We start from the raw sequence: 21,832 nt of genomic DNA, 5'->3' as shown, positions 1-21,832 counted from the left end.
TATGCAGCTCAGGCTGGTCTTGAACTCACAGTGATCTTCCTACTTCAGCCTCCTTAGTGCTGGGATTATAGACACGTGCCAGCACACCTGGCTGTTTGGGGCTTTAACATTGTGAAAAGCTTTAAAGTAAGTGATCCCAAAGATCAAGAGCACACTTAGCTTTTTCTAATGGGAAGTCAGAACTTCTAAATGAGTCTGATCCCAAACCCAAGTGTTTGCTGCTACATGGGAAAAAAGTGTTAAAATTCAACATGCTCTAAGAAGCTTTGATTATTATTTTTAAGTGTAGCACGCCATCCCAGTTAAACATGTGATGCACAGACAGATTTGATCATAGAATTGAACATAATATGCAGATTGTTGATTTATGTTATTTACCAAAATGTAATGCTGCCAAATCAATTCATTAGAAAGGGGACAGTCTTTTGAACACATTAGAATAATTGGATCTCCACATGCAAAACAATGAATTTTGACCCAGAATGCATACCTATCTAGATCATAGGATAAAATAAAAATCAGCCTATCTGGGTCATAAGATTAAATTTAAAAAACTAAAACTTTAAGCTTCTGTAACATAAGACAGAAGAAAAGATATCCTGTGACTTTGGGTTGGGCAGTAATTTTAGACATCATCCAAAAGGCAAGTTTGATAAATCAAACTTCATCAGTATTGAAAACTTGTGTGTGTGTGTGTGTGTGTGTGTGTGTGTGTGTACCAGACCTCTAAGGGACTTGCGTTTGCCGGGCAGATGCTGCAACACTGAGCTACATTCCCAGCAGTATCAAAAGCTTCTATTCATCAAAGACATTTCATTTGTGAAGAAAATGGAAAAAAATATACCACAGATTGGTAAAAACTATTTACCAAACATACCTGATATACAGTTTGAGTAAAAAATATATGAATGACTTTCAAATTTCAATAATAGGGCAATAATCCAAGTTGAAAATAGACAAAATACATAACACTTCACCAAACAAGACACACAGTACAACTGTTACACAAGTATATTCAAAGATGCCTGACACCATTAGTCATAAAACCATGATGATAACAGTGCAATTTGAGGCCGATGGACCACTCTGCTCCACTCACCGGAGCCTGGACAATGTCCCAGAGCCAACTTTCCCAACCTTTGTCCTCAGGCCTACAACCTGCAGGTAGAGCTAGAACACACATGCCCCAGATCCTCCTGCAAGACCTATAATAACCTTACTTCTCTCAGAGCTCCGTAAAGGTTCATGCATATGGACCGCATCTCATACATCCAATTACAACACAGTGAATTATGGGAAAGGACATGCGCAGTAGACACAGCTGGCACGACTCAGCCCTTTTGTCAATCACGTTGGCACTCAAACTCTGAAAGACCCAACGGGCAGACGCCCTGGACTGGGTACAACACTTTAAATTCTTAAATGTAACATTTTCAGTGTTTGTGCCATTTTCCTTTCCACTGATGTGAGCCCACTCACCCTGAATTAAACTTCATTAAACTTTGCTACTTTTTCTTTACTGTCACATGCCACATCCATGCTTTGTCACACAAAGAAACAAGGATTCCATCACTCACTGCAACGATACTACAAAGAAACTAGATTAGCAAAAAGAAAAAAATGACAGTATCAAGTGCTGATGTACATGTTGTGCGATTAGAACTTTCACGCATCTCTCCTAGAATGGAAAGATAGTTCTGCCACTTAGGGGAAACAGTTTGGAAATTTCTTAAAAGGTTATGCATACACCACCCTATAACCTCACAACATCCTTGTAGATACAAAATAAATGAAAACATATGTTCAAATAAAAATCTGAATATGAATGTTTATAGTGGCTTTAGTCATAGTCACTAAAACTGGAAACAACTCATATGCTATTTAGCTGGCGAGTGGATAACAAACTGATGTAGCGCAGGGAACACTGCCACAAAATATGACTGGAGAGGCCAGAATGTGCTTTCCCAAAATACGACTTTTTAGTACATTAGTCAATTTGAGTTAGTCATTTTAAGAAACAACAGATTCAGGATTAGTCTCTGAAAAGTAGTTCTTTTCTAAGAGAAATATCCATGTGTAATGAGAACTGACATTTGCATTTGTGGGGCATCTCCCTGTATGTACCCCCAAAGAGAAGGATGACCGCATCATTTAAGACTCAATCAACAGAGAATTCATAGACCTAAATCTGATGAAACACCTCATCCTCACTCCACCTGCTTTTCCTGGCCATGTCTCCTTAACTAGACCACTACCCGCATCCTTCTTTCTTTGTTTCAGATTAGAAAGATATTTAAACATAAAATTAAAATACTTTTTTAAAAAAATCTATTCAAGAGATTCACTCATGTCTTAGGGTTTTCTTCCTTTGATGCTATGTGATCAAAAAATATAATGAGCTATTAAGTTAAAAATAAAAAATATATTACGGTAAAAGACAACCCCTCAAGTAATCCCATCAAAGCTCTACCCCATCTTCACATCACTTAACCCATTGTCTTGAGACTTTCTGAACCAGTTCTGGAAGTCTGCTTTTGTGAGTGTCATTTCATAACAGCCTCAATATTCAGAATAAATTCAAAATGCTTATGGAAATTTCTGTCAAATAAAAACATTATGTTGTGGGCTAGGGATGTAGCCCAGTGGTGTCACGCCTGCCTGGTAAGTGCAAGGTCCTGATTTTGACCCCCAGGACCAAAAAATTATGGTGTGTTCTCATCCACCTATTCAATGGATTTAACACCACATGACTTCTGGCTCTTCCCCTATATCAAAATGATGATAAAAGATAAACATTTTGTATTAATTCAGTGTATCAAAGCAGCCACAACAGCACAACTGAAAATACTCATGGAAGAGCACTTCCAGAAATGTTTCAGAAAGTGGAAAGAATAAGGGGATAAGTGTGTCCAAAAAGAGGAAGAGTATTTTGAGTAATATGTCTTTTATTGTAATAAATTTTTAAGTATTCACTGTGGTTTTTTATCATACCATATATACATGACCTATACATATTAATAAATATACTTTTCTTTCTCTTGCAGTATTTCTTTTTTACAAAGATTTCCAGTTAAGAATGATTAAAGGTAAGGAGAAAATTATCCCCCTCCCTACAAAACCATAGTGCATCAAACTACATAGTAGGAACAAATAATTTTTCTCTCTCCCCTTCGTGTAACAGTGGCCACTCTTCTGGGAGTTGTCTTTTGCAGAATTCCTCCCCTTCCCCTTGCCCTGCATTCTAAATTCCAATGCAAACTGAGCCTGCACGGAGCAGGTGAGGAAATGTGAAATTCAGCTGACGCCTGACTTTGTTGACTTAATTTTAAAGGAGACTTAGTCTTACTTGCTCCCTATTAAGTCTAACTTTGGAGTTTTTGAATTGCTTATATCATTCCGCAGCCTTTTAAACTTGAAGGCTGTTGTTGGAACATTTGCATGGTGGCCGTGATGACATTTAAGTCAATGTTTCAACACAATTTAGAAATTGAAATATGCTTTTGATTGTATTTGCCCACAGCTGTTAATTAACTTCCTTTTATCTTTTCCCACACGCCATTCTCTAATCTTTGTGATTACATTTAGGCCATCTCAGAATTGTTCCCTCATCACTATTCAGCAATAAAAAGAGCAAACCACTGGCGCATAAAAGTCTTCCCAAAAGTATTATGCTGAGTGAAAGGAATCAGACTCAGCACACAAACATTTAACAATTCCTCTTACATAACTCTGTGGAAAAGGTGAAACTACAGGAATAGAAGACAAATCAGCAGTTGGTCAGAAGCTAGGTATCATAGGCATAAAAGAACTTTAGAGATTATAGAAACATTCCATATCTCGATTTTTGTGATCATTACATGATTATATCCATTTTCAGAACTGTATACCAAAAAGCAAATTTATATATACATAATGTGTATATACATATTATATATAATACACCAGATATAATTTGTAATGATTCAATATAATGTATCACATATTATATTAATTAATCATGACAATATAATATATAAAATATCAAACAGTATAAAGATATTCAGTTTCATGTTTTCCTTTAGTAGATGACTAAAATAAAAACTGAGAACTCATCTATTGAATTCACATGAACAAAACAAATTATTACTGTTATTAAATGATATACAAAGCCATATTTGATATGCTGTGAAATAAAGAGCAGGCCAAAAATTAGCAATTGCATATTATTAGTTGCACTGGTAATATATAGAAAAGAGATCATCCCAACAGATTTCTCCTAGTGAATCCAACTTGTTTAACATAATTATTTATAGTCATCTCTCAGGATCCCTTGAATTTCTGTAATATAAGTTGCAATGTCTTCTCTTTTACTTATAATTTTATCTGTGTCTTCTTTCTTTTTTCTAACTCTAGCTCAAAGCTTCTCAGTGAGATATTGAAGTCCCCTGGCATTCTTGCAATGCTGTCGAGTTCTCCTCTCAGATCTATTAATCCTTGTTTTATCTATTCAGGTGCTATCATATTGGATACATATATAGTTATAAATGTTATATCTTCTAGAACCGACCTCTTTATTCATAATTTCATTACTTTCTTTGTCTTAAGATTCTCCATGGGAAAAAAATGAGTGAAGGATAGAGATGAAACAGACAAAAATCACACCCAGAAAATCTCTCAATAGACATTAAAATGATAAATACAAATCTGGAACTTTGTGGGTCATAGAACCAGTTATAAAGAACTTGACAAACTAGAGGTGATGATCTTGAAGAAATATTACTTTTGAAAGAGATAAAGACAAAGAGAATTGACATACTCTTCTGGGGTATGGAAGTAAAAAGAAATAGAAAAGTCACAATTTTCTGTGGACAAAAGAGAATCACAAGACATTCCAACAACTCCACTTTCACAGCCACCATACAGTATCATTCATTAAAAATATATACCTCACTGTACTGACAGTAGAGAATGATGCCGAACCGGGAACATCTATAAAACACCTAAAGTAGGAGAAATTAGAACAAATCTATTCAAAGCCACTGCAGTAAGAGAACAAAATATACAAATAAAAATATTTCATCTGATAAAAATTCTCCCAAAAAACCTGCAAAACGGAAGAACATTGTAACACAATGCTTGAAATAGAACTACGTATTCCCAAACATTTATTTTGGGTTTGAAAAAAATAACTAACATCAGAAATCAGAAATCTAAAACCTGTTAACAGAAAGGTACAAAAAAGAAGAATACAGAATAATAGTTAACTGAATACAAGAAAAACATTGAAGAAGAGGGGAAAAATCTCTTAGAAATAGAAAAAAATGACAAAGTGCCTAAAGGAAAATATTTTCAAATGCACAAAGATAGAAAAACAAACAAAAAAATTAAAAATTAGATAATGGAGGGCCAGGGATTTAGCTCAGCGGTTCGGTGGCCTGCCTTGCAAGCTCAAGGACCCGAGTTCAATCCCCAGAATTACACACACACCAAATTAGCAAATATAAATGAATCTCAAACAATGTTGACCAGAATAAATAAGATTTAGAGGAATATGCTCAAGATTATTTTACTTCTTAAAAGTTCCTAAGTAGGCAAACTTGAATGAAGAAGCATTGCTTAGGGATGCATAAATAGGTGATAAAACTATTTAAAAAGCAAGAAAATACTTAAGGAATGTACTATAGATTGTTCTCAGAGGAAGGTGAGAGATGTTGTGGTGAGGGATATAAACAGTGGACCCTTGACTTATGAACTCAATTCATTCCCAAGGGCTGGTTGTAACTCAAGTTGGTTGACTAATGGCGCAGGTTCTTCTCCACAGCCTTCACAGCCTCTCTCCTGTACACAGGCAGACCTCAGTGTCCTTAGAGAGACCCTGGCCCAGGATCTCTCAGTTAACCCAACCTAGGAAAGGATGCTGGAATGTTCCATCCATGACTCTGTAAGGGTTAAATCTGCGTCTGAGACCATCTGGAAGCACAAGTGGCTGGCATTTAGGTCAAAACTCAAGATTTGGGCATAACTCAAGTTGTTCCTAACTCAAGAGTTCAGTGTAATAAACTTCTTACAGGTAATATTCTAAATTACTAGGAATCAATCTAGATGTTATACCAGTATACAGCTTTGTAAATTGTATATAAATTAAACTGCTGTATATATGATATATGCTACAATTAAGAATCAAGAGAAAAGTATTACAGAGAAGTTCAGCCTTCTCCTGAAGTGTTAGATGAAAATTTTAACGTTAAAACTTGTATCTCTTGGAAATGAAAAACAAATCAGGCAAGCTAGAAGCTTCAGATTTCTGAAGCTGGATAAAAGATTTTGTATGTGCTATGTGCTTTGGTTATTTAAATAACAGATTTTCTCTATCTGCTTTGAAAAATTCATTTATGAAACTGTAACACACAAAGGCTTGCATTTGACTAATAAAGATCTCTGTGTATCTCATCTTCTCTTTTGATTTTTTGCTACACCGATACAATCTCTGAGAAGCCAACTTTGCATTAGCTTAACTATACAATGCATTTCAGGAGAGAGTTAAATGTATATCAGACTCTAAACTGGGCCAAGTGATTCCCAGATCTGTGAGTAGACCCCTGGTAACTCCACAGAACAGAGGAGTGAATAAGTGGGTGTGTGCATTTTACTTATTAATATACACTAGATAAATTGTAGGGAGATAATAACGAAAAGGGAACCTAATAAGTAAATAAGAATGAATATTTTGATGGAATTTGCAATGTATATTCTTGTTTAACACTAAGTATATAAAAAGCTAATTCAAATTATTTCCCTCTGCTGCTAACATTCATTTAGCAACATGAATTCTATTTTTGTGTCGTAAATGTATATTTTTAACATTGGCCTCTTTATGTGGTTATGTATCTGTTTCCTAAAATTCCTATAGTTGGGGGCTATGTTATTGGGTTCCCAATGTTGCGCCCCTGGAAACACTGTCCCTCCTTGAGTAAACCGCGTCCCACATCCCAGCCTGTCAAAGCACAATAACTCAGTAGCAACACCTCTGCGGTTAGTGGGAATGTGCTAGGTATGCCTATCCATCATCCCCTTCCTCCTTTGCCATCATAATTCATCTACGTTATGGAGAACCGATCCACATTGGCCCATGCTCACTGGCCATGGGACTGGACTGGGAACATGATCCACACCTGACCAATTGAACTACTCTATGAGCCAGATGCAATGATTGCTTTGGGCATGGGGAATAATCACAAACCAAGACAGTCATATTCTGGCATATTCCACATACTCCGCCAGATTCATCCGGAAAGATTTTCTCTTCACCCTAGAGTCTCAGTAAAGCTACACTATGAGTATGCCTTCTAGTAGCTCTTTGTTCATCATCTGAAAACTGATGAGCAAGAGAGAGAGCAAGACTGGCCTTGACCGTGTGTAATTAAGCTCTTTAATCCAGCCATGCCTGAGGTAGACCTCAATCCCAGGACTATTCAGCTATATGAGTCCAGTTTTCAAAAAGTCCCTTCTACTCCCAAGGGGTCTAAATTTTGCTTTGTTTCATTTTAATTAAGAAATACTACAGCACTAAGGCATTAAACACGACTAGGGGCAGTGTGATACCATGAAAGCTTTGTGGAATGCAAGACACTGGCTTCAGAGGCATAGAAATAACTGAGTTTTGTTACAGGGAAAATATGCAGCAATCTGGATACCCAGCAACTAAGACAGGTACACAGCAGATACACTCATTTGATGAGGAAAGGACATCCAGATTGAAAAATCCCACTTTTCAGACCCTTCACTTAGAGAATTCTTTCAATATTTGCACACATAATATCTTCACTGCCAATTAAATAAAATGTGATTTTGATATGGACCTGTGATGAGAATTTTCTGTTTCTCATGGAACATTCTTTGAACCTGCCAGTGGACCCACCCTGGAAACAAGAAACCCAAACAGAGCACGAATGTGGGCCCTCTTCTGTCCCTCCATGTTTTCTGAAGGGAAGAGAAAGCAGCTCCACCTAAGGAATGAAAACTTAAAATGCCTCAGAAACAAGACCTCCCTGAGATGGGAAGACAGAGGAGAGAAAGATATTAGGTTTGGCCATGACTTGTCATTAATGCAATCCAGATGTGGGAGTAGAATCCAGATAACACTGTCCTGAAACCACATGAAGAAAGCCCAATGCTCTCCCCAAGATTTCTGTCAATCTCTAGGTTCCTTCTGCTCTCATAGGCAACTGCAGAATTCTTTCTGGTTCCAGATCACCTTATCATCTTCCAACACAGACAGAGAAATCAGCCACTTTTCATGATTTCCACGCCAAACAAAGAAGCAAAAGAGAAACATAAAAGACGTCAGGTATGAGCAGACTGCAACCAACAAGAGCACGTGGTTGTTCTTTATAGTCCTTGGTCACCACACACTGGGAGGGTTGAAGTCCTGGGGACTGGAGACCTACAAAACATTCTCTTTTATAGAAGAAAATTAGTCAGAGTCAGCTCCCAGGTTTTGTAGCAGGTATAGTTCATGTATCTCATGAAAAGAAAGGGGAAATGGCAGGATGCCTCTGAGCCTACCAACCCCACTGGTCATCTATTTGGAGCACAGCAGGTGGAGACAGTGACTCAAGTCCTCCCCAGAGCTATGTAGCAGTCAATGGGCAGCACTCTGGAATGCACAGGACCCAGTATCATCAAGCAACCCACATCACATTAGACATGTCTTGAAAGAAAAATTCCTCCTAGTCTTGGTTTAATCCAGTGCCAGGCTGGCCACCAGCCAAGGCTCCATCACCCAGGGATAGCAAGGTAAGGCTAACTAAAGAGAGACACAAGCTGTCCCAGCAATTTCTCGGTCCAAACACCCAGAATGGGTACAAAGTCAAGGGCACTAAAGGTTTCAGAGTGTCAAAGGAACTAAAAAAAAAATTTTTTTTTAAACAAGAAACAATCTCAGAACCATTCAGCCCAAATATTTTACTACAAATCACCTGGTCTCTCCAACATCCCTGGCTCCATCCCCAAGATGGGATGCATTTTTCCATTCCATTGTATGGTGACACAGTTCAGCACACAAGCTACAGGTACAACTTCCTTCACCACCTCTTAGCTCTCCTTGCTGCCAGCAAGGAGGTCAATGAACTCGGAGGTTAGGTGCAACTTCTCAAAGACAATAAGAATTATCAAGTGTGTGCTTTTAAGCAGGAAAAAAGCACCAAACAGAAGCAAATTCTTAAGGGCATTGAATTATACATCAGAAGCCATTGATTCTGGTCACAAAACTGTGCTGACTGCCTGGCCTTCCACAAATCCCATACCCTCTCCACCGTATGTGTGTACATCTGTAAAATGAGGAGGTTGGAGCATCTCTGACCCAACCTCCAAGTCTAAAATTGGGTTTTTTCATGTTTATAGTACAAAGATGTAAAAAAAAAATAGCAGCACCTTTGTTGATCAAAAGCTATCAAACTTTGGGTTTAATTATCATTTAATTCTTATTATTTTGTGCAATGCTAGGCCACTGAAATGTCATACAGTAAGCACCTGAAATGACTGACCCCACTTACTCCTGTTCATCAACTCTGAGGACAAACAAATTCCATAGCAACATAGGCATTCAAAATAGTTTTGACCTTCTGTCAAGAAATAGTCTAATTATAAGCATACGGTGTATGTGTAATCCTTTTCCCATGGTGCCCCTGCTTGGAGCACCTACCATAATTCATGCTAGCAGGATAGTTAAAGTACACACATATTAGGATCTGACTCAAAGTGATTTTCTTTTATGGTTTACATTTACTACAAAGGGAGTTAACTAGTAAGATGTACGTGTTTTGGGGTGCTCTGTGTGCTTTTACAAATGTTTTTTTCTGATGATTTAAACCACATGTAGAGGTATTTAGAGGATTATTTTATCAAGAATTCTCCAGTGTCATGCTTGCTTCGGCAGCACATATACTAAAACTGGAAGAATTCTCCAGTGTGACAGAAATACCAGAGCAGAGTCCACAGGTTTATGCAAGATGTGAATGCATGTGTGTGAGGGTATGGGGGCATGTGAATGCATACACACACACACACACACATACACACACACACACACACAGGCTGGAGTAAATCATCCCTATCCCCTAGCAGCTGGGCTGCTGTATTAATAAATAGGGGCTGTCACATTAATCTCATTTTGGATATCTCTGAAAAAATATTTTTGGTGCAAATATAAATTCTGTAGAATCATGAAAGATGTTAAGCCTTTAACAAATGAATATTTAATGATTGTGGGGGGATCATAAAATAACAGGATTTGGTAAAGCTATCTTCTAGCTTTTCAAAGCTGGGGAACTATTTAGGGGAGGCAATGTTTTCCCATGCTTCAAATTTAATGCTTCAGAAAAGCATTACCGTGACAGATTCTGTAGAGGTCCCAGTGGAGATCAAGGACTCTGAGAGCTACACGTCATACTCACAGGTGATGTCTCAGTGACAACTATGTTACAGGTTTTAATCCAGGAGCCTGAGGCAGCAGTAGGTTTTCATCTCTTGCCAATTCCAATGAACAAACAGTAAGCTTTCCTGGGCTGTCCTGACAAACGTTCTGAAGGTGCATGGAGACCAGGGTCCTGATTGACTGTTGTTGTTTGCAGCAGAGGGGAGAGGGTGGCAACATGTGTGTTGCACCTTCTCCCATGTCCCCACTGGCATGCACAGCCTGCACCACTGTGTGCGGTGCTGGAAGCACGGACTTCCCACACACCGTTTCCATTGCGGCACTAAGCCCTTCCAGGATTTAAATTAGCTCGCACTTGAGATCAGTTACAGAATTACTTACAGTCATGCATCAGGTGATTGCATTTTCTACCTTCCTCACCTCTTTCCTCGTTGATCTTCCCACTAATGTCTTTGGTTTCTTTCCTGTTGGTCTCCATTCCATACCCGCTGTCCCCAGGGGAGTTGCAGAGCCCCTCATTGTTCCCTGCAGTCCTTAACTTCCTCCTTTTTTTTTAATTGAGTTTACTGGTACATTTTAGGTATACAGTACGGTTACATTCATTATTGGGATCTTGTACCTTTACCTGACAGGTCTTGGTTCTCATTTTTTCCCCTTGTCCCTGCCCTCCCTTCACCCCTCCTCCCCTCCCCATTTACAAACACTTTATTTCCATTTTTTCATCCCTGCTTTCTCTTCCTTGGCCTGCCTGACTGATAGTCTGGGCCAAGTCTCTCTTCAAAGACTCACATGTGACATTCAGTGAATCCTATTCTTAGCCCCGCTTCCTCAGCTTTATGTTGTCTGTTCTACACTGAATTATCACATTCTTGTTTTTATGCTAATTTATAACCATTCTCTGATTGTTTCCATAGGGAGGTGATTTCCCTCTCCTGTTAGAGTAACAAATTCATAAAGTACAACATCTTTTCATTTTTCCATACCCAAAAATATTGCTTCTTTTCTTTTTCCAGGACCAGAAATTGAACTGAGGACCCAGTGCTTACCAGACAGGCATGGGACCACTGAGCTATATCCCTGGCCCTATTACTTCTGATCTGAATAAATTCTTTGTCAAGTTATGGCTGTTAGGAAATACAGATGAAAGTCACACATTACCTTAAAATATTCTTTTTTAAATTCTGCATGACATATAAATGAAAAAGAAAGTGAAGGATACTGGCATTTCCTCTATGCTTTCTAGGAAGTATGATCTAAAAATATGGTGAATAATTATTTGTAAAAAATTACAGTAAAAGACACATTGTCATTAATCTCAAAAAACTCCCCTCCCTGCAGATGCACTTATCCCATCATTCTTGCCACTGGTGGAAGCAGTTCTGAAAGTCCTCTTTCAAGAGTGTGTTTAGTTGTACTGTTGTGGCTGCCTCCGTGTTCTGAATCAAATCAAAACATTCACATTTCATGGTCATTTTGGCTTTGGGGAAGAGGTAGAAATTGCACAGTGCCAGATCCAGGGAATAAGCTGGATAAGGACACATCCCAATGTTTTTAGGAGGCTGCCTTTCCATCGGATGATGCATGGCAGCAGCATTCACTATATTTCTTATCATAGCTTATAAAGGCACAAAAGAGGAGAGGAGCCCAGCAGCAGCTTGCAACCCTCTGGTGTGCCGGTCTTTTCAGCGTGGTGCAGAGCAACAGAGGAGCTCAGAAGCAGTGCAAGACCCTCTTGCAGGCCCACCCCTTTGGCACAGTGCAGCAGAGGAGCCTAGCAGCAGCTTGTGACCCTCTGATGAGCCTGCCTCTTTGGCACAGAGCAACACAGGAGCCAAGGCAATGTTGGTGCCCTCCCCCCCACAAGAAAACAAGAGAAACAGAGCTTTTCTGAGGCTCCTAGATGAAAATTGACGCCTGCTGGAAAAGTGAAGACAATCTCTGTGATAAAGGCACATCACACCACCATAGTTGGTAAGTCAGAGGGACCAGCACCTCACACTGGAGCCTGGTCTAACTTGAGGGGAAAGACAGCTGGAACCTGCAGTAGAACCTTACAGAGTTCAACCCAGCAAGAAGTAAGAGATCTCAACTTGGGCCATGCAGCCAGAAATCAGCCTGAACCTCAGGGGACAGCTGCTGGCTTGCTGAGACTAATTAACTTAGTCCTGCACACTCCTGCCCACTGTCTATTGTGTCAACAGGAGCATACTCTGAAGGAGGCCCTCTATTTCTAGTTGTATTTTTTATTCTCAAAGTAATATTTTTCTCTTATTGATAATCAAATCATTTTTTTAATTTTATCTTTTTCTTTTCTCAAATTTTTCCTTTCTCTTTTTTCTTACCTTCTTTTCTCTCCCCCTCCCACCTTGATCGTCATTTATCTCCCTTTTTGTTCCTTTCCCTATCCCAACTCAAATGTATTCTTTTTCTTTTCTTCTCTTTTTCCTTCTCTCAATTGCCATTAGTTTTAAAAGAAAGTGATTACAGTCTCTGGCCTCTCTATTGCTGTTATTTTGTTTGGTTCTTGTGTATATTTTGTCCTGTCTTCTCTTCAACAGCTTCCTAGAATTCATGTGATCTTCCTGTGTCCATTTCTAACCTTTATCTATCCTATCTATCTCTCCCTCCCTAACTCCTTCTAAGTCCCCATCCTGAAGGATAAAGTTGCTATATTGAAGAGTTTATTCACTATAAACATATTTTGGGCTGGTCCTCAAGTTTGATTTAATACCCATAGTTAAAGGTGATAGATTAATAACTACCACAAATTGTCATTTTCTAAGCTGTGCTTGATGCTACTGTGTTGCTGATTGTATCACTTGGACTAAGGTGTTGTGATTGATCTAATCAGTTGTCCTTCCTGGTATAATGAAAATGAGATTGCCCCAGAGCCACTTGAGACTCAAAAACCTAAAGACCAGCTATATCTGCAAGATAGAAGTATTAACCCAGGAATTAAAACAAGGACAGTACCAACAACAAAAATAGAAATGAGAAGACATGTAAACAAGGCACAAATACAGACTTCCACTTCACCAAAGGTAAACTCTGGGGGCAATAAGGTGGAAAAGTCTGACAGTCAACCATCTGGATACCCTGAACTGATAGCACAGGAAGCAACAAAACATATAAATGAAGCTCTAGAAAAGAGAAACAATTTCCCAGAAAACCACACGATGGTAAGAAGAATGAAAGACTGATTAGAGACTGTAGAACAGAAACAGATAAAAAATAGATGAGCTCAGGAACATGGTGGAAACCATGAATGCCCAGAATAGGAAAGAAACAGAATCCATGAAACAGATTCAAACAGATACCCAGGAGATTCGAAACTCTACAAAAATCATTTGCAGCAGAATGAAGAAATGTGAGGGCCGGGGATTCAGCTCAGCAGTTAAGTGGCCTGCCTTGCAAGCGCAAGGACCCGAGTTCAATCCCTGGTACCAAAAAAAAAGAATGAAGGAATGTGAAAACAGAATTTCAGATATAGAAGATAGGATTGTGGTCAGTGACCATGAAAAGAGAGATCTCTTAAAACAGTAAGGGATCATGAGAAATTGACCCAACAACATCCTAGATGATGCAAAGAAGAATAATTTAAGACTGACAGGAATCCATGAAGTAGGAGGAGAAAGTACAAATGACATTAAAAAAAAACTGTTCACAAAATTAATGACAGAAAACTTCCCAAAGATTTGGAAGAATTTGACATATAGATAAGTGAGGCATATAGGACTTCAAATGGCCATGATAAAAAAAAAATCTACATCTAGACATATAATAATCAAGATTCTAGAAACCCAACAGAAGAACAAAATACTACAAGCAGTTAGAGAAAAGAAACAAACCACATGCAAAGGAAAGCCCATCAGAATCACAGCAGACTTTTCAACACAAATCCTCAAGTCAAGGAGAGCCTGGAGTGAGGTATTTCAAGTCCTAAAAGAAAACAGTCTCCAACCTAGACTGAGGTATCCTGCAAAACTATCTTTAAAAATTGATGGGGAAATAAAATACTTCCACAACAAAGAACAACTGAGAAATTTCATGAACACCAAAACGGCACTCCAAAAACTTCTAAACAATATCCCGGAAAAATAAAATGATGGTCACAACTCCATAAGGGCCAACAGAGGAAATATACCAGGCAAGGCAAGAAATTAAATGGACAGAGAGAAAAATAAAAAATAAAAGAACCAACAACAGGAAAATTACATGATAATAAAAAGTCAATACATAACAGTTATAACCACCAATATTAATGGCCTCAATTAACCAATCAAAAGAAGCAGGTGGGCAGAATGGATTGAGAAGCAAAATCCAACAATATGCTGTATACAAGAAACCCACTTAATCCAAAAAGAAATTCATAGACTGAGGGTAAAATGATGGAAAACAGTTCTACATGTGACAGGAGTCCAGAAATAGCAGGGATAGCTATCTTATTTGCAGATAGAGTAATTTCAAACCAAAACTAATTAAGAAAGACAAAGAAGGCCACAACATCCTTGTAAAGGAAACAATATAAGAGGAAGAAATCACAATCATATATGCACTGAATATTAATGCCCCAACTATACAAAACAAGTATTAATGGATATGAAAAATGAAATAAGCACTAATACAATTGTAGTGGGGGAACTTAATACTCCACTGTCATAAATAAACAGATCATCTAGACAAAAAAATCAACAATGAAATAATAGAACTGAACAAGTCTTAGAACAAATGGATTTAGTAGATGTCTACATTGTGTTCCACTCCACAAAATCAGAATATACATTCTTTTCGGCTACACATGGCTCATTCTCCAAAAGAGACCACATGTTAGCTTATAAAACATGCTTAAGTAAATGCAAAGGAATTGAAATTATCCCCTGTTTATTATCAGACCTTAGTGCAGTTAAACTGGAGACAATAAGAAACCACAAGAACTACACAAACACATGGAAATTAAATAACACCTTGCTGAACAACCATTGGGTCACAGAGGAAATTAAAAAAGAATTTAGACAGTTTCTAAATTAAATGATAATGCCAATACAACATACAGGAATCTATGGAACACAGTGAAAGCAGTTCTACGAGGGAAATTTATAGCAGTAAATGCCTATACTAGGAAAACAGAGAGAGCTCAAATAAACAACCTAATGCTTAACCTTAAGCTCCTAGAAAAAGAAGAGCAAGACAAACTGAAAACTTATATAAGGGAGGAAATTACAAAGAGCAGAGCAGAAATTAATGCAATGACAACTAAGAGGAAAAATACAAAAAATCAACAAATCAAAGAGGTGGTTTTTCTAAAGAATAAATGAAATCAATAAACCCTTAGTCAGCCTTATCAAAAAGAGGAAGAAACGGGCCAGGGATTTAGCTCAGCAGTTCGGTGGCCTGCCTTGCAAGCGCAAGGACCCAAGTTCCATCCCTGGTACCAAAAATAAATAAATAAATAAAAAGAAGAAAAAGGCTCAAATTCATGCAATCAGGAGTGAAAAAGGTGAAGTCACAAAAGATCCAGCAGAAATCCAAAGGATCTTCAATACCTACTTTGAGAACCTACTCTAATAAAATGGAAAACATGGAAGAAATGGACAGATTCCCAGACACATATGAACTTCCAAAGTTGAACAAAGAAGATATAAAAAGTCTATTATTATTCAATTACATTCATTGTAATTGAAAACGTATTAAAACATTACCAACAAATAAAAGCCTAGGTTCTGATGCCTTCACTGCTGAATTCTCTAAGACATTTAGAGAAGAACTATCACTACTACTCTTTAAACTCTTCAATGAAATTGAAAGGGAAGCAATACTTCCAAATTCATCCCTAAAAGCAAGTATTACTTTGATTCCAAAACCAGGGAACCACCCAACCAAAAAAGAAAACTACAGGCCAATCTCCCTTGAACACAGATGCAAAAATCCTCAGTGAGATACTGGCAAACAGAATGCAGAAGATCATCAAGAAGATCATATACCCTGACCATGTCAATATTTATCCCAGGGATGCAAGGATGGTTCAAAATATGTAAATCAATAAATATAATACACTATATTAACAGAGTCAAGGACAAAAAACATATGATCATCTCAATAGATGCAGAAAAAGCATTTGACAAAATTCAACACCCATTCATGATAAAAAGAACCTACAGAAAATTGGAATAGATGGTCTTTATCTCAACCTGATAAAGGCAATCTATGAAAAACCAACAGCCAATATCATACTAAATGATCGAAAACTGAAAACCTTCATGCTAAAGTGAGAAACAAGACAAGGATTCCAGTATCACCACTCCTGTTCAATATAGTTCTAGAGGGTGGAGATTTAGCTCAGTGGTTCCAGCGCCTGCCTTGCAAGTGGCAAGGGCCTGAGTTCGATCCCCAGTACAAAAACAATATAGTTCTAGGGATATTCACCACAGCAATTAGGCAAGAGAAAGAAATAAAAGGAATAGAGATAAGAAAGGAAGAAATTAAACTGTCACTATTTGCTGATGATATGATACTCTACATAGAAGACCCAAAAACCTCTGCCAAAAGACTTCTGGACTTAATTGACAGATGCCGTAGAGTAACTGGATACAAGGTCAACACTCAAAAATCTATAGCCTTCATGTACACAAATAATAGACTGAGAGAGGAATTAGGGAAACAATTCCTTTTGATAAAATCCAAAAAAATGAAATATCTAGGAATCATTCTTACAAAAGAGACAAAAGATCTCTACACTGACAACTACAGCACTCTGAAAAAAGAGACAGAAGAGGATATAAGAAAATCGAAAGACATCCCTTGCTCCTAGGTAGGAAGAATCAACATAATGAAAATGGCCATACTTCCAAAACTACTATACGTAGTCAATGAAATCCAAATTGAAATCCCAACAATATATTTCACAGAATTTGAGAAAACAATCCAACAATTCATCTGGAACCAGAGGAGAACTAGAACAGCAAAAGACAATCTAGGCAACAGAGACATGACAGGGGGTATCACAATTCCCAATTTGAAACTATACTACAAAGCCACTGTGATAGAAACAGCATGGTACTGGCAAAGAAACAGACCCAAGGATCAATGGAATAGGTTTAAAGGAAATAACACCAGACATACTCAGCTACCTCATCTTTGACAAAGGAGCCAACCATCCTCACTAGAGGAAAGATAGCCTCTTTAATAAATGGTGTTTGAAAAACTGGCTTTCAACTTGCCAAAGATTAAAACTAGATCCCTATCTTTCACCATGCACTAAAACTAAAACCCAAGTGGATTAAAGATCCAAATATCAAAACAGAAACACTAAACTTACTGGAAAATAAATTAGGTAGAACTCTTGAAGACACTGGCATAGGAAAAAACTTTATGAAAAAATCCTAAGCAGCATGAGAACTTGCACAAAGAATCAACAACTGGGATCTCACTGTATTAAAAAAATTTCTGCAATGCAAGAGAAACCACCAACAGAGCTAAGAGATAACCTACAATGTGGGAAAAAAATTTTACCAGCTACTCCTCAAAGGACTACTGTCTAGAATGTATAAAGAACTCAAAAAAATTAGACCTTTGAGGACCAGGGATTTAGCTCAGTGGTTCCATTGCCTGCCTCACAAGCATAAAGGCCTGAGTTCGATTCTTAGTGCCAAAAAAAGAAAAAAAGATCAACTTGTCATGTAGAGGTACAAGATCCCAATAAGGAATGTAACTGTACTGTATCCCTAAAATGTACCAATAAACTCAATTAAAGCTGGAAAAAAAAGAAAAAAGAAAAAAAGATCAGACCCCCCCAAATACAAAGATCTGATTCAAAAATGGGCATCTGAAATGAACAGACATTTCTCAGACAAACAAGTAAAAGCTGCAAATAAATATATGAAAAAATGTTCCACATCACTGGTCATTTGAGAGATGCAAATGAAAGCAACACTGAGATTCCACCTCACCCCAGAAAGAATGGGTGCTATCAAGAAGTCAGCCAATAACAAATGCTGGCAGGGCTGTGGGGAGAAAGGAACTCTTCTCCATTGTTGGTGGGGGTGCAGACTGTGCAACCACTGTGGAAATCAATTTGGAGATGCCTCAAAGAAGTAGGATTAGTGGTCCCACTTGACCAGGTATTCCTCTGCTGGGTATTTTTCCAAAGAATTAAAAGAATCATACCACAGTGATATATGCACACCCATGTTTATAGCGGCACAGTTTGTAATAGCTAAAACTTGGAAATAACCCAAATGCCCAGTAACTGGAGACTGGATAAAGAAGATGTGGTTCTTCTATAAAATGGAGTACTACTCAGTCATAAAGAATTAGTAATTAGAGACATTTATAGTTAAATGGATGCACATTGAGGCTATCCTCTTAAGTCAAATAAATAGGACACACTTGAGTAGATACCAAATAGTTTCTCTGGTGTGAGAAACTAAAAGTGTGAATAAGGTTCAAATGGTATAATTGATAGTGTGAAATAGGAAGAAAATGGCTAAAGGGGAAGTAGGAAGGGTAGGGGAAAGAAAATAAGGGAAAATAAAAAATGTGAAAAAAGGAAAAAATGGAAACAATGTCTTTGTAAATAGGGAAGACTGAAGGGGGTGAAGGGAGGGCAGGGATATGGGGAAAAAATAAGAACCAAAATATATCATGTAAAGGTACAAGATCCCAAGATAAACGTAACTGTATTATTTGCTTTAAATGTACCAATCAACTTAATGGGGGGAGTCACAAAAGAGAACTTCCAGAACTAGTTTTAAAAATTGCAAGAACAGTGAGATAAGAGTGTCTGAAGTGAGGGGGGAGTATTTTAAGAGGAATTAACAACAGTGTACTTTTTACCATAATAAAAATCTTTAAAATTCACTGTATTTTCTGATCACCCTTTGTATGTTCAGACACAAGGTTTTATTTGCATAATCTCATTCACAGCTGAAATGAGAAAGATACTATTCATCCACATTTTCCAAGTAAGTAAATCAAGGCTCAAAAAGAGTAAGGGATATACTCAAGGTCACGGAGCTAGTAATAGAGTGTTTCTGTTGCATCTCCCATTTGGCAAGATCCAAAAAGGTAAGAGTCTTTTATCATAGAAAATGTAAAAGAGGTCCAAGGTATTGAATGGCCAAGCATTGTGAAGTTATTAAGTGTTGAAGAATACACTTTTTTACATAAATAGGAAAAGGAAATATATCATCACATTTCTTTATTGTAATCTTGACTGAGAAAAAGCTAGTCCTTTTGAATGGACAGTTCAAAACTTGGGCGTACCTCTTTCCACAAGTGGAAGCAGATAAAGTCAATTTGTTCCATCCAAAGTCACTTCTCATATTGGTATCACTCTTCCCAGCTCCCATGTAAACTACCCTTTTTGTTTTCATCTTGTAAGTATCATTTCTCTTCCTTAATCTCTCCTGGTACTCAATGCCAAAACAACCAAGAAGAGAACAAAAACAACATAGACAGAAGCAGCAGCAAATCTGCATATTAGATGATGAAAAATAAAAAGCCTCTCACACTATGTGACTCTATTAATATAAGATTTATTTTGGAAAGAAAAACCAATAGAAGAGAGATGACATCAGTGACTTTCAGACAGGGTAGAAGGAGGAGGTTAACTACAAGGGGCAGAAAGGACTCAACAGGGTGGCAAAAATGCTGTGCTGTCCTGTAGTGATAATATGCGACAATATTCACTGGCTGTACACCTAAGAAGGATGGACTTCACTATATGGAATTATGTGTCACTAAATCTAGGTTTTTAAAAATATAAGACAATTACGAGACAATATAGATATTGGTTGGACATGGGTATATGCCAGTTGCCTGTTATGTCTTTCAGCTCAGGTAGTAATATCATGTATGAGTTTCTTTTCTCCCTAGAATTTAAGAGCAGGAAGAACATTTAGATTAGACTGGGCCACACATGTGCAACTGACAATGTCCTAGATAAAGGAATCAGATCGTAGTCTGAAACTTTCCTCACATATTGGAAATTAAGTAAATCTTTGGTTGGATGGATCCTTCTAGAAGGAGTTAGGTTTTGTTGACACCTCCTCCATTTGCAATAAACTTGTGTTTAATAAGTCACTTAAAGGATTTGGGACAAAGTTCAGTGGTCATACATTTCCTAACATGCATGAAGCCCTGAGTTCAAACCTCAGGACAGCACAAAAAGAAAAGAAGTCAAGTCAGATCTCTAAGCCTAGATTTCCAATTTTCAGGAAATGTACTACAAAGTCAAAACAACAATCATGACAATAATTACAAATGAAATAACACCCATAAAATTCTTGAATTTCTGTTCTATCAAAATAAGAAAATGAAGAGTCACGTGTGGCTAACCTTATTAGTGATAATGCAAATTATTTTGTTATCAATGTACTAACATAATATTACAACATTATAGTTACCACTGATTATATTAACCAGAATGTTTAAGAAATGTAGATAAAACTTTTAATTTTCTTTACTTCTAGTGAGACATTTTTAAATGTTTATATGTTTAAAATGTGTACAGGATTAATAATAAAAAATAATTAACCCATTAATGAATTTTATGGAGTTGTTATATATCTAACTTTTCAGTACGCTTTTATTTTTTTGGTACCAGGGATCAAACTCAGGTCCTTTGTGTTTGAGAGGCAGGCACTGGAACCACTGAGCTAAGTCCCCTGCCTCTCAGTATACTTTTAGAGAAAAGTCCTCCTTTGGTTTCATATATTTTTTATGATAATAACCATAATATTTATTTGCTTAGTGACCATTAAAACTGTGAATATTATATTGACCTATCTAAATTTTATGGTAAGAAATTAAATGTCTCAAGCTGTCAGTCGATTCTAAAGAATAGAAACTGTGATCATTACCTAACTAAAGCAGCTCCCTAACAAAGTATAAAATGGTCTGATTTTGTAAATGTGTTTTTAATTCTGCTATCTAAACAGAAAATAAAATATATACAAAAAAGTTCATCTATTTAATAGCCTATGACATCATTTCTAAGATTATTTTTAAGTAACACAAAAATTGGAAAGAGCGCTAGCTTTCAATGTCATTTGTGTATAGTAACGAGCACAACAATCTAATTCATTTTCAACTGTAATTTAAATCAATACTGACTTTATTTACCTCTCTTAAAAATTCAGCAAGTTACTGGGTAGCAATTAGCTTCAGATATTGTTATGTTTTACAGAGACAAATAGTGTTCTTCCTAGAAAAAGACCACTTGCTAAAGGAATCGAGTAACTGAATCTGAAACATGTGCGTGACTATTAAAATACCAGTCTGGACCGGGGATTTGGCTCAGTGGTTCCAGTGCCTGCCTCGAAAGCACAAGGGCCCGAGTTCAATCCCCGGTACCAAAAAAAAATAATAATAATAATAATAATAATAATAATAAAATAAAATACCAGTCTGCTCAAAGAG

At 37.3% G+C, this 21,832-nt stretch overlaps 1 long non-coding RNA gene across 4 annotated transcripts in view; it reads right to left on the bottom strand.

Moving 5' to 3' along the window:
- LOC104867965 overlaps positions 1–21,832 on the bottom strand; it is a 338,035-nt gene that overhangs the window by 153,930 nt on the left and 162,273 nt on the right. The gene's annotated exons all lie outside the window — the stretch shown is intronic.

Source organism: Fukomys damarensis, unplaced genomic scaffold (assembly GCF_012274545.1).
Source record: "Fukomys damarensis isolate Sample0158 unplaced genomic scaffold, DMR_v1.0_HiC HiC_scaffold_17, whole genome shotgun sequence".
NCBI classification, from domain to species: Eukaryota; Metazoa; Chordata; class Mammalia; order Rodentia; family Bathyergidae; genus Fukomys; species Fukomys damarensis.
The sequence above is the reverse complement of the archived record's forward strand: the minus strand, read 5'-3'. Positions and strand labels throughout refer to the sequence as shown.